This window comes from Halichoerus grypus, chromosome 3, assembly GCF_964656455.1.
Source record: "Halichoerus grypus chromosome 3, mHalGry1.hap1.1, whole genome shotgun sequence".
NCBI classification, from domain to species: domain Eukaryota; kingdom Metazoa; phylum Chordata; class Mammalia; order Carnivora; family Phocidae; genus Halichoerus; species Halichoerus grypus.
Genome location: NC_135714.1, coordinates 72,062,194 through 72,075,570, shown reverse-complemented (window position 1 = coordinate 72,075,570; position 13,377 = coordinate 72,062,194). Strand labels below are relative to the sequence as shown.

The following is a 13,377-nucleotide window of genomic DNA, read 5'->3' as shown; positions in this document are numbered from 1 at the left end:
GTTCATGATAACAGAGTAGGAAAGAGATGAACACAACCAGTTTTGTGGGCCAGCTCCAGCACACTTTGGCTGTAAGCCTACAATTTCCATTGTTCACTGCTCATGCACCTTAGTAATGGCTCCAGAATTTTTATATAAAAGGGAATTGCAGGACCAACGTAATTGGAAATGGAGGCTGCATATTAAGTGCACTATTTCTATTGGATTATATGTTTATTGGGAGTGACTTGGAGACAGAGAGAGAGACGGCAGTGGTAAGAGTGGCTGAAGCTCCCCTTGCATGCCATTCCCCCATCCTCCACACAGCCACCCATTAGGAATCTACTCTAGCTTTGTTTCCTGTTTTGAGTCATCTTGGTGGCCTCCCCCAACATTCTCCTAATCACTGATTTGAAATCTTGGGATCATCCTTGATTTTTTTTCCTAGCCTGGCTTCCTATATGCCACCCATCACTAGACACTCCAATGCCACCTCAGCCATAGTTTTCATATCCCTTTTTTCTTTTTTCTTTTTTTTTTTTTCTTCTCAGTTCAAGTTTAATAGAAACAACAAAAGACAAAAAGTGATGTCCTACTACTGTACATAACAGTTGGCCTGCCCCGTAACAGCTCAGGCCAGTCTCTCCAGAGGAAGAAAGGCTGGCCTCCCCAACCCCTGCAGGAAAGGCCTGTCCTGTCCCCATACCACATCTGCAGAGAGTCTAAAGTCTTATGTTCTAAGCATGACAATAGTACAAAAGAGATTTTGTTTTCATGGCCACCCACTGCCACCCAGCCCTAAAATGACCCAGCACTCACTTCTGCTTAGAGAAATATTATTTGCTCTTCTGGACATCAGGCTTGATGGTATCACTGCCAGGCTTCCAGCCAGCTGGGCACACTTCCCCATGCTTGTCAGTAAACTGGAAGGCCTGAACCAGTCAGAGTCTCATCCACAGAACGGCCGACAGGATACATCATCGTGATCTGCCTAAGGATACCTTTATCATCAATGATAAAGAGGCCCCTGAACGAGATGCCTTCATCAGCCTTTAAGACTCCATAGTCCTGAGCAATGGTACACTTGGGGTCTGATACCAAGGGAATGTTCATGGGTCCCAATCCTCCTTGGTTCTTGGGTGTGTTAATCCATGCCAGATGACAGAAATGAGAATCCACAGAAGCACCAATCACTTGACAGTTGAGTTTCTTAAATTCTTCTGCCCTGTCACTGAAAGCAGTGATCTCCATGGGGCACACAAAGGTGAAGTCAAGAGGGTAAAAGAAGAACACAATGTATTTTCCTTTGTAGTCAGATAGGCTGAGGTCTTTGAACTGGCCATCTGGCGTAACAGCCGTGGCTTTGAAGTTGGGGGCAGGATGCCCAATTTTGGCATTTCCTGAAGACATCTTGCTATCGGCAGTTCTGAGAACAAAAACGCCGAAGACAAGGCAGGAAGAAGACGCCCTCTTTTTTCTTTATATTTATTCTAACAACATCGATAGATTCCTCCTTACCTCTTAGTAGCAGTAGCCTCATAATTGACCTCCCTACCTGTGGACTCTTCCCTGCTGGTTGGTACAAATTAAAATCGGCTTCCTTTATAAACTTCCTAATTGCTTCAGTGGCCTGTTGGAAATCATGTAGTAACTTCCTACTGCCTACCAAAAAGCCCAAATCTGTTAACAATGCCGTTAAGACTTTCCGGTCTCAGCCAACCTAACATCTCAGCTCTTGGCTCCCCACAGCCACTTGTATGTGACTCCATACCAGTATCAGTTGTTTCACGAAGAGCATCCAAACTGACAAGTCAGGCACATCCAGGTGTGTGCTAGCTGATAACTATTTTCAGTGATACCCCTGCTCGGGGTACTCAGTGTTTACACTTCCAGGACAGCCCCCACCCTCCCTGAATGAATGGTATATTCTCCCCACATCTGTACATTTCTCTTTGTTTCTCTGAATTCCTTCCCCCTGTACAGCTCAGAGATTCCCAGTCATTCAAGGTCAAAGCATGGAGCACTTACAGACATTAAAAAACAGAGAAGATAATACTTCTCAAAGCCAGAAGTAGAAAAGAAATAACCGTGGCATCTAAAAGGCTTAAACCAGATAACAGAGACTGACTGGGGCCCAGATAGGAAAGAATGTCAAGGACCAATGAGAAGCAGTGATAAGCAACTCCCAGAAAAGGCATGTTAATGTTCTTGAAGCAGAGCCATCACGTGCCTGTAGGTCAGGGTGATTGTTGACCTTCTAAAGCTGGTTAAGTACTCACTCTAAAGCAGGAACATACAGGACTGCCTCAGCAGAGCAAGCTTAACCCCAGATCTCTTCCCACATACCTTGTGGAGTCTAATTATGTACTTGGAACTCATGCAGAACTGGGTTAGGCAAAGAGCAGGTGTAATATCTGAAAACTGAGAGAGAACATTGAGATAAAACAAGATCTAGAAGTGCAGCTTCAGCCTTCCCACTTTTTGCACTGTGAATATTCTTAGCAAGGGGAAACTCAGAGATTTAACACAGATTATAAAATGTGAAACCTTGGGGCTTTGGGGTCCGATTTGGTAGGAATCTTGTTTCTCCGTTCTTACTTTTCTTTACATTTTTTGCTACATTTTACACCGTTGAATAAGACCACATTTACAAGGTTTTAAAATTACAAAAGAATAAAGTTTTAAAAATCACCCATAATCTCACCATAAATCAGACCCATATATTTTAGTATATTTCCTTCTAATATTTTTTCTACATAAATATTTTCTGCATATTAGATATATATTTCTTGCAGCCTATACCTATAGCATCATAATTTGTTGATACAATTGATCAACAATCAGAGAAAAATGAGGAATTATAAAAACAATACATATATTCTTAAGATTTTTCTTCCAACTTAAAACATTTGAATTTGCATCATTCCCTAGCCTTTGGACACAGGGCAGATATTTTCTTTGAGGATGGAACCACTGGTTGGAGTTTTGTATCCTCTTTCTTACATAAATTCATAATGGACCCTCAGTATTTTTCTACTTCAGTTTTTACAGTGAAGCAAAATATCCCTAATTAAGAATAAGAATGTTAAGTGTTCATAATTACTTTCCTCTTTTACAGCTGTCTTACTCCTAACTCAATAGCTACATTTTTTTAGCGACCCACCTTTGTCAGGTTTTTATCAAACCATTCAACTTAGTTTCAAAGAAACAAAAACACTTTTGCACTCTAGTTTCACCCTTTTTTAATGGAATATAGTCAAATTATGTGGTGACCAGAATAAAGACAAATGGTATGAACAAGTTCAAGAAGAGGCACTGACTCTCAGTTTTCATACAGCATGAGTTAACAGGAGCAGAACCAGGCAGGCTCACCAGCTGCCAAGGTTCCATGAGTCATGAGCTCCATCAGTAAATCTTATCCTGGAAGTAGAAAGCTCATCAACTAGGTGGAGGTTGTGTAGAGAGCTTCTACTTATAACCCTACAATGAAACCCATTGGTCATAAACCCTTTCCAGTTATTTTGTTTGCTTTTTTAGGCTCACTTCTTGGTAGAATTATTGGTTCAAAGAGTATAGATATTTGCAGTGTTCTTCATCAATTTGTGCACCTATAACATGACTGAGAATGCCATTCTCACCCCACCCTTGCAAACATTGAACAATATTCTTAATCTTTGCCAATTAAATAGGCAAATATGGTGTTTTGTGTTAATTTACCTGACGAGGTTATGATATAATATGGTGGTTCTTAACACTGTAGACTTGTCAGCTTCACCAAGGAAGCTTCTTAAAAATTTTCATGTCTTATAATTTTGGCTACAAAGTATGTAAGATGGTTACAATGTAGGTGATGAAAAGCAGCATATTAATTTATTTTCTTGCTTTATGATTTATTATAAAATATTGGCAAATAAATTATATTAGATTTATACCAACTAAAAAAAAAAAGTGGGGGGGAGAAGAAGAGGGAAAAAGGGAAGGAAGGAAGGTTGGTCCAATGATAGTATAGTAAATAAGCATCAGCTGAAATGTTATTGGAAATCAAACAACATTTTAACGTTTAAACTTGTACCAAATCATAGTAATCTGGGATTTTAGTGTTAGGATATGTTCCTAACCTATTACCTTAGTGAATTCATCACAAAGTTTTAAGAAATGTTTTTAAAAATCTGAAGAGCAAATGTAAGTATTTTCTAGGTTGGAAAGACATCTGAAACATTTGTGTTTAATGCTTGGTATTTTTCTATAAATTCATTTATATATTACATGTTCTCCTCAGTATTTTAAGCAAAAAGAGACATTGTAATCAGTTACATACAAGCACCCAAATAAGGCATACCCCATCTAGAGTTGGAATAAGAAGATGCCCATCTCCATACACAGTAGATATCTTTGGAGGAATAGAATTTGTTGTCTAAATTAGCCAACAGGAAAAAAGAACAAAAGATATATATATACCGTGTGTGTCCTTTTTTGTTAAGACCACATCTTCTTAAATGAAAATTGAGGCATGTACAAGAATACTTACGGTGGTAATATAACTCAGTATTTTTAACTACACTCCTCCCCCCAAAACTTCTGGAATATACGGTTACCTTGGCTGTATATGTATGTCCTCAAGGAAAAATCTATCTTCAAATGCCAGTAGAAACTAAATGAAAATCATAGAAACTATGGCATATGATAAAGGTAGGCTGAAATGCAAAAGGCAACATCCATTCATTCAACACGTGTTTGTGAGAGCTTATTATGGGTCGTTCACTTCACTAGGCATTTGGGCTATAAAAATGAGCAAAAGTAGATAAAAATGCTGCCCTCTTAGAGCCTGCATTCCAGCCTGCATGTCCAGAAAACAGTCAATATATGATACTCACAATAAGTAGGGTAAATGTTTCAGCATTTTAAAAAGTGATTAGTGCTATGGAAAAAAACAAAACAAAACCAGTAATCATAGTAGAACTTTCGAAGTGACAGAGTGGGAAGTCAGAAGACTTGCAATTTAGCAGTAGCCTAGTCTAGAAGGACCTGCCTGAGAGAGTGACAGACGCATGCACAAAGACCTCAAGAAGCCCTGTGTGATCCCTGCACCTTCCTTCTCTAACCTCCCCTCCTACACAGCTCCAGTTGTCAGGCTGAACTCTTCACTCTGCCCCACAAGCTTTTGCCTTTGTGCGGGCTGTGCCTCCTGCCTGGAGAACTGAGAATGAGGCAAAATGTCCTCAGTGCGCTGAGGTCACTAAAACAATAAACAAGCTGCTATAGGAGATGAGAGACTGGATAGTTGCTTTTGGTTGATGTTATCAGAGAAGGTCTTCGGGGAAGTTATCTTTCAAAAGTGCTTTTCAAATTTACTCACTTGCTGTCTTCTCTTTTATCCGCATATATAGTGAGTTCATTTTTACCTCCCATTCCCATGCTCTTGGAGGCAGTAGAATTTGGGAATCGACTCACTTGGTCTCGGATTCCAACTCTTCCACTTATTAAACACACAACTTGGGTGAGCTGAATTTTTTGGAGCCTCAGTTTTCTCCTCTGTAAAAATGAAGATAAGTCTTCTTTGAAACCTGTTGGAAGAAAAGTAACATACGAGGTCTGCCAAGTGATAATGAGAGAGGACACCAGTCATGAAAGGGAAATGAATCAGAGAATGAAGGACAGTTTTTTAAACTGGGCTAAGGAGAGTGTATCTTATTTTACAGTTAATGGAGAACCCTTAAATTGTTTTGCACCGAGAAGTGTCATATCTGTATGTTTGTTTTAGAAAGATAACATTAGCAGCAAGTGGAGGGCAGGTTTTTGGAACTGATGATCAAGAGCAAGTAAGGTGGCCTCATGTGAGATGCGATCCATTCAGGGAAGCCTGGTAGCGTTTGAAGAGGTGGACTTGATAACTGGCAATTAAAATATGTATTCTAAACTTTATATCTTTACATTTAGTCAATTCTCATCATATAGACAAAATAATCATTTTCATCAATGTTTTGACCCAATTTCATAGAATTTGGCTTTCGGTCATTCTTGAATTTATTGTTTGAGGGATGTATATAATTTGAGAACCAGCTGCTAGAGCTACCAGCAATAGGAAAGAGGGTGAAAAAGAAATCAACTGATAAACAGGAGTCAGAGAGTCTGGGAAAAGAAACTTAAGTAAACTTTTTTTTTTTTTTTTTTGGTGGCCCAACAGGCATCACTTTAAAAAGCATTTGTCAGCTGTTGACTTTGAAAAATAATTACATTGCCTAGTGTGGAGCTTGTAGATAGCCAGGATAGATAAGGGAATTATGGTTTCCTTTAACTAGTTTCATGGCCAGACTAACCTGCTTGCATAGCAAAGAGCAGATGGAAAGAGTGTGGAAGGGTAGACCAGCATAAATCCATCATCCCTGATAGAAAAGCTTCAGCACGGGTGAATGTTCAGTTTTGCCTAGTTGAGAAGCACCAGCTTTTAATTTTTTTTATTATTTTTGAGTAGGCAATACATTTATATAGTTTAAAATTCAGGCACCCAGTTCCCCTCCTCTGATAGCAATTTCTTACTTACCCTTGCAGAGATATTTGATGTACACACAAGCAAAAGATATTCTTTGCCCCCTCTTAATACAAATGCATATTAAACATACTGCTTTGTATCTTAAGATTTTTTAAATTATCACTGCGTGTTTGTTGTTTAACTTAATATATTTTGGAGATCGTTCTATATCAATACATAAAGAGTTTTCCCTTCTTAAATATGGGTGCTTAGTATACCATTATATGAAAGTACCATAATTTTTATAACTGACCCTCTCCCTATTAGTGGACTTTTAGATTGCTTCTAATCTTTTATTTCATGCAGTGAATAACCCTGTACATATATCAATAAGTATATTTATTTATTTTACCCATAAGGTTAGCACCTAATGTGGAGTTGCTGAGTCAATGTGTATGTGACCTTGTATTTTTGACAAGTATTAGCAAATTGTTCTCTATAGAAGTTGTACTAATTTGCATTCTCACAAGTAGACTATAAAGAACACTGTCTCTGACAGGAGAGCAGAAGAGTACATCATTAATTCCTACGTAGCTGAAGTTCACAATTTCTTACTTCAACTCACAGGTCTTCATTCTAAGGATGTTCTTTATTATCAACGGTGAATATGCTCACATGCTCAATCCGTGGTTCTCACCTGGTGAGTTTTGCCTCCCAGGAGCCCTTTGGCAATGTCCGGAGACATGTTTGATTGTCACAAATGGGAGGGCAGTGGTGCTGGCACCTTGTGCATAGAGGCCAGAGACACAGCGAAACACAGTGCACAGGACAGCCCCCCCCCCCCTTTTCCCTCTGCACAAAGTTCTGGTCCAAAATGTCAGTGGTGCAGGGGTAAGCAACTCTGACCTAGATAAACATCGACTTCCTCTCCATCACGTTAAATACATCTTTTCAACCTTAGGAATTCTTCACTCTCTCTAACCTAAGGTCTCTGCCAAATAAAATGATGTGCTTCCATAGTACATTTGTGTTTTGTTTGTTTCTGTTACAACATTTATATTGTATTGAAGTTAATGATTTGCAGGAACCTTGGGCTCCTCAAAAACATGAATATATCTTATTTACATTTGTACCCTGAATATCTGACACAAAGAAGGCACTCGGCTTATTAAAAGAATGACTGGATTTAGCAGTACTTCCTAATTGTTTCAGTGTGACTTAAGGGATTATGGTTTGTTTTTTTTTAAGATTTATTTATTTATTTGAGAGAGCGAGAATGAGAGAGAGAGAGAGAGAGTGAGAGTACATGAGAGGGGGGAGGGTCAGAGGGAGAAGCAGGCTCCTCGCTGAGCAGGGAGCCCGATGCGGGACTCGATCCCGGAGTCCGAGATCATGACCCGAGCGGAAGGCAGTCGCTTAACCAACTGAGCCACCCAGGTGCCCAGGGATTGTGTTCTTTTTAATCAAAGACCATTCTTTTTTACTATTACTTGCTTCACCTTTCTCTTAATTTCAAATGTCCATTTTTCGTTAGACTACGAAAGGCAGTTTTTTCTAGCCTACGAAAACATTGTACCAGGAAATGTCAATTGAAGAAAAAGTGTTGGCCTTTCCCCTGATTTGAACTACTGTAGAGTTTATTACCCCAGCATTAGTCACTTAATTATATACTATCTTGCTCATTTATAACTTCTGACTGAATTTGTCTTGTCTCGTCAAATGGATTGAAATCTCCCTTAAGGGCAAAAATCAAAACTTGGAAGTACCTCATGATGCCTAACACAGTGTTTTACAGACTATAAAGCAGGAGAGTGACAGGTTGTTGATTCTTTTTTTTAATCACAACTCACAGACCAAACGCAAAGAAGATTCTGACCTCAGCAAAGAAACTGCTTATTCTCAAGAGCCCAGCACTCGGGTCCTCCTTACAAACACCAAAAAAGCAGCTCTGCAGAAGGTCCAGACGCGAGGCCCCGAGGAATCTTGTCTACTTCACATTTTGCCTTCTCCCTGGTTTCCTTGTTCTTGAGGAACACGAGAGCCCCGACTGACCAGCTCCGTGCACAGCTTTTTCCATTTCTAGTTCCTTCACCGCAAGTACCTCCACCAGGCACGTTCTCATCCTTCAACATGATTAAAGACCCAAGTGTGGGAGGAGAGACTCCTGGCCCCTGTCTGACGGGAGCTAAAAGCAGAAATCACTAGTAAGTCTTCAGCCCGCAGCTGGGTAACAAGGGTCTCCGCTTAGGTTCCCACTGGGCACACACCGGAGCTGCCTTTGCCAGAGGGAAAGCAGGTGGAGTGGAGGCCTGGTTTTAATGAGATCGCCATGGTGTGTGTGTTGGGGGGGCGAAGGGGGGGAGTGCCGCAGCCAAGGAAAAAGGCAAGGTCAGGGAGGAACGAAGCAAGGACAAGAATACTTGTTTGTAAGGCTGAGTGGCGCTAAATATATCCTGAGAAAATTGGGATGCAGGGCAGCTTTGATCATATCTCACACAGGATTTTAAAATGCAAATGCAGAGCTGCTTAGTTTATTGCTAATAGCGTGTTGCTTAACCATCAGTTAGCCTCGAGATCCTGCTGCATTCTCTTTGCAATTAAAATAAGCTCGCAATTGAAGTCCTTCAAAGCTGAGTTGCAAAAGAAGAGGAAAACATTCAGAGTTGGATATCTATCAGGCAAACCAAGGAAATGAGAAGAGCCAGCTTGATTAAAGAAGGGAGACAATAACAAAACGAGTATTTTAATCATTTTCCCCCAGAAGAGTTCAATTTTTTTAAAAAAAATATTATTTTAGGCATTTTTAAACAGCAACTTTGATATTTAGCTATGAGTTATCTCCACATGTAGGAAAATGGAGCTATTAAGGGGTTAATTTTTCAAGGTTACTAAGACCCGAGTCTTGCTTTTGCTAAGAACCCAAAACTTCATGTCTTACACATGATCTAAAAAGAAAAACCTCATTATTGGGTTAATTTTTGAATTAGCTAAAGGTTTCCTCTTCCAATGATAGTCTTTAGACAGGGGTTTGGGAGAATATAAAAAGTAAACATTTCGGCTGGACCATTTAAAACAGACTCTTTATAAAATATATTGCACAGTTCCTGCCTTCTTAGGTAAATGATGCCAAAATAATAATTTTTTAAAATACTAATAATTCATGATTATGTATCTGTTATCTTCCCAAAACTATGCTATTTAACTTATTTCCTTTAAATGCTATAACAGTAATGCGAGGCAGGTAAATTGAGTTTTGTGAAATCTTTTCCTTAGAAAAAAGGCTATTAATGGACAGTCTGGGGGAGGTTTCCAGGCATGAATGAACCCCCTAAAATTATCTGCAAACTTGTGTGTCTGTGCGCTCACGTCTGTGTTTCTAGAGAAGGGGTCCCTAATTTTCATCAGCTTCTCAGAAAAGTCTGTGGCCCTTAAAATGTCCAAATTACTTATGTTCGTTTGAATTAGTAAGAGGGTTTTGAAGCAGGAGATTGAGGTTCATGTCTCATGTAGTCCACGAATGAATCTCACGGACAAAGGAGAGTGAGTAAAGCAATAGAGTTTTATTAAGCAAGGATACAGAAAAAGCTCTCAGGGGTGAAAGTGATGTAGTTTTGACTGTAGGTGAAGTTTGATGGGGTGAGTTCTGGAGCCGACGACCAAGAAAGAATTCTTGAGACGTCTTTGGTGCAAAAAGGTGGTTTTATGAAAGCACGGGAACAGGACCTGTGGGCAGAAAGAGCTGCTGCACGGGGGTTGGGAGAGGTGGCCAATTATATACTTGGCAGTTGAGGAGGTTTTCAAAAGAACTTTCATATGCTAAAGAGGACCTACAAGATCCTGGAGGCCTTGCCATTGTCAAGTTAAGGTTGTTTTTCCCTCTAGCAAAGCGTATTAACCTTAAGACCACTGGGAGCTTCTGCCTGTCTCAAGTATATGTCAATGGGCTGCAGATTATAAGGACATTTAACTTTATCTACATTTCCTTCTGGAAGGTAGGTCATTGATAAGAATGCTTTTTTCTTGTGAATCACTAAGACATTTGTAAACTGAGGGAGACTCCTGTTTTGCAGGACTGTAATCTCTAGAAGTTAACCATTTGTTTTTCCTAACCTTAGCTTTAGGGCAGCCCGGAGGGCCTGAGGAATGTCACAAAGATCCCACCTGGGGTCGGGTTGCAGGGTATCAGCTCGTGCTTTGCCCTCAGCTTGCCTTCCGCTTCTTCATCAGTTTCAAGGCTATGTTTCTTGAGTTTTTCTATTGTTTTCCCTTGTCTGATGATGCTTTCCCCCGGGCTCATGGCGCTTGCCTCCATGAAAAGTGCCCGATTTCCCCCCTAGTGTGGACTCTGGAGTCAGAGGGTCTGGATTTAAATCTGGTTTCTCACACTTAGCGCATGTTGGTCTTGGCTCAGTTTCCAGACCTGCAAAGTGGAACTCCTAGTAGGTCCATCCTCAGAGAGTTATTCTGAGGATCAAACACGTTCACCCACAGGACAGTGTCTGGAATACAGAAAGGAAATCAGTAAGCGCCTGCTGAGCCCTGTGATTCTGTCTGTTGTGAATTTAAAAGCCGCCCATTCTGGTTTTGTGTTTGAAAAAGGCGGGGGATAGATTTGGGGTCTTCATGCTTCCTAAAGCCCTCTTTTCCTTCTTGGGTTTCATTCGGCCCTGCTTACAATGGAATTCAATAAGATAATAATAAGCTGTGCGTTTGTTTTTCTAGAATGGCGTTGAACAAAAGAAGCGAATAGGGACAGGGATGCAGTTTGTTTTTCTGCGCCTGGATTACAGGGACCATTAGGGTTGAACGTCTACCTGGCGCCATGAGCACTAGCAAAGCCGCCTTCTCTCTTCAGCCATTCTGATTTGCTTTAGACGCAGGTCGGAGGGAGGAACCAGTGTTTCAGCGAGTATCTTTGAAGTGCATTTGAGGCAGCTGTTAGTGTGAAGGTAGGAATTTTTAAAGAAAGAATGAGCTGCTTTTCCTAGCTTGTGGGTGTTTCTTGGGATTGAATCACCTCTCCTTAAAACTGTGCACTGGCAGGATCTGCTGGGCTCAGAATGCAAATATCTAGGCGAAGATTCTCGATAAAAGGGAGAAAAATAATCAGGTTGAATAGGATGCCAGATGACATTTTTTTTTTCTTTATCCTTTTCTTAAGGTTTAATAGTCTCTTACCTCTTGCCTCCCTGTTCTTCAGGGGTCTTTGCATATTCACCTGAAGGCTGAAAGCTGTCTGGAGACAGAGGTGGCACCAAGGTCCCTGTAACACTTGCCTAAAATGTCACTAAAGAGATGCGATGACATCCTGAAGTCCTTGTTCTAGCAATGCGGCGGTTCTGAAGTAGGCAAGGGTAATTGCTGCCCACGGGATTATCGCGGGGACCTGCAGCCTATCAGCATCCTGCTGGTCCAAGACTGCCAGGCTCTCTCCATTCTCTCTGTCTAATGCTCTTTCCACCAGAACAGTTTTGGAGCAGAGCACAAAGGGCTGAGATTCCCTGCTGCTTGTCTTATTAAGCGTGGGTGTCTGTTATGAAAATAGGCAGCGTGGCACAGTAGTGGCACCCACTATTTTCAGGATGAATGGTGGCCGTGGCAGCCTTCAACAAGGTGGGCTGTTCATAAAGTGGCCAGTTATGAATGTCATTGTAGTCTGTGTTAATGCCATCCAGGCTGCCCCTGAGTTGTAAACCTCTTGCAAAAAAGTCTCTCTCTCCTCTGGATATTATATATATATATATTTCCCCCCCGCTTTCTTTCCATTTTCTTTCCAGAGTTACAGATGATAAGGAAGCGGCACAGAAGGAGCCCAGGCATTTGCATGCATTAAAATTCAGTTCAATAGAAATTCTAGGTCTTGGGGCACCTGGGTGGCTCAGATGGTTGGGCGTCTGCCTTCGGCTCAGGTCATGATCTCAGGGTTCTGAGATCGAGCCCCGCATCGGGCTCCCTGCTCGGCGGGGAGCCTACTTCTCCCTCTCCCTCTGCCTCTCCCCCCTGCTCGTGCTCTCTCTCTCTCTCTCTCAAATGAATAAATAAAATCTTAAAAAAAAAAAAGAAATTATAGGTCTTCAGCCTTGAGTAGGTTACTTAACTTCGGGCCTCAGTTTCCTTCCCTGTAAAAGGTGGAATGTGCACCTTGCAGGCTTGCTGCATGCTGCAAAAAGGCCTTAAATCCTTGCTCATGATTTTAAGGGCAGAAGGACCAAAGGGACATGCTGTTAAGAGTCTAGTACCCATCAAACTTCAAGGCAGATTCAGAGGTGCCGTTAGCCCCTGTGCAGTTGATGGCCAATTCAGAAAGAATTCATTTTGCTACAGAGAGGCTCATAAGAAAATTCATATTCATCATTGCAAATGACAAAGATGACAAGGACTCCCCCTTGGACTGACTTTAATCAGTCTCCTCTGAGCCCTCTTCTTTTTTTTTTTTTAAGATTTTATTTATTTATTTGAGAGAGAGGGCGCACTAGAGAGAGAGTGAGCAAGCATGAGTGGGGGGCAGAGGGAGAAGGAGAAACTGAGCAGGGAACCTGACGATGTGATGCTGGATCCCAGGACTCCGAGATCATGACCTGAGCCAAAGGCAGACGCTTAACCGACTGAGACACCCAGGTGCCTCTCTGAGTCTTCTTCTTGACTAGGCCTAGGTCTTGGGCTTCCATGCCTGTTCTTGCAAAGTCCAGTTTTAGCAAGAATCCTGCTAAGCCAGTTTAGAGAGAATCTTCCTACCCTTAATATCTGATATCCTCAATAACAGATCAAATTTCTCACCTTCCCACTATCCCCTAGTTGACTGCTGATCATCTGGCCTGCATTCAGCAAGAATCCCCCTGCCTTTGATGTCTCCTCTTAGTAATTTTGCATCCACTGACATGCTCCTTAGTTATAAATTCCCACTTATTCTTGCAATTGTATTTGGAGTT

The 13,377-nt window shown here is 41.2% G+C and overlaps 1 protein-coding gene and 1 pseudogene across 2 annotated transcripts in view; one reads left to right on the top strand and one right to left on the bottom strand.

The window, feature by feature from the left end:
- Positions 1-13,377, top strand: part of GPRIN3 (GPRIN family member 3) — a 69,021-nt gene that overhangs the window by 39,416 nt on the left and 16,228 nt on the right. Inside the window, exon 1 of one of the 2 annotated variants that reach the window (XM_036085833.2) lies at positions 8,597-8,652. The exons of the other annotated variant lie outside the window; for it this stretch is intronic. The gene's annotated coding sequence lies outside the window, so the exon portion shown is untranslated. Of the gene's footprint in view, positions 1-8,596; positions 8,653-13,377 lie in introns of those variants that run through there. 2 annotated transcript variants of the gene reach the window in all.
- On the bottom strand, positions 747-1,422 carry LOC118531684 (peroxiredoxin-1 pseudogene; annotated as a pseudogene).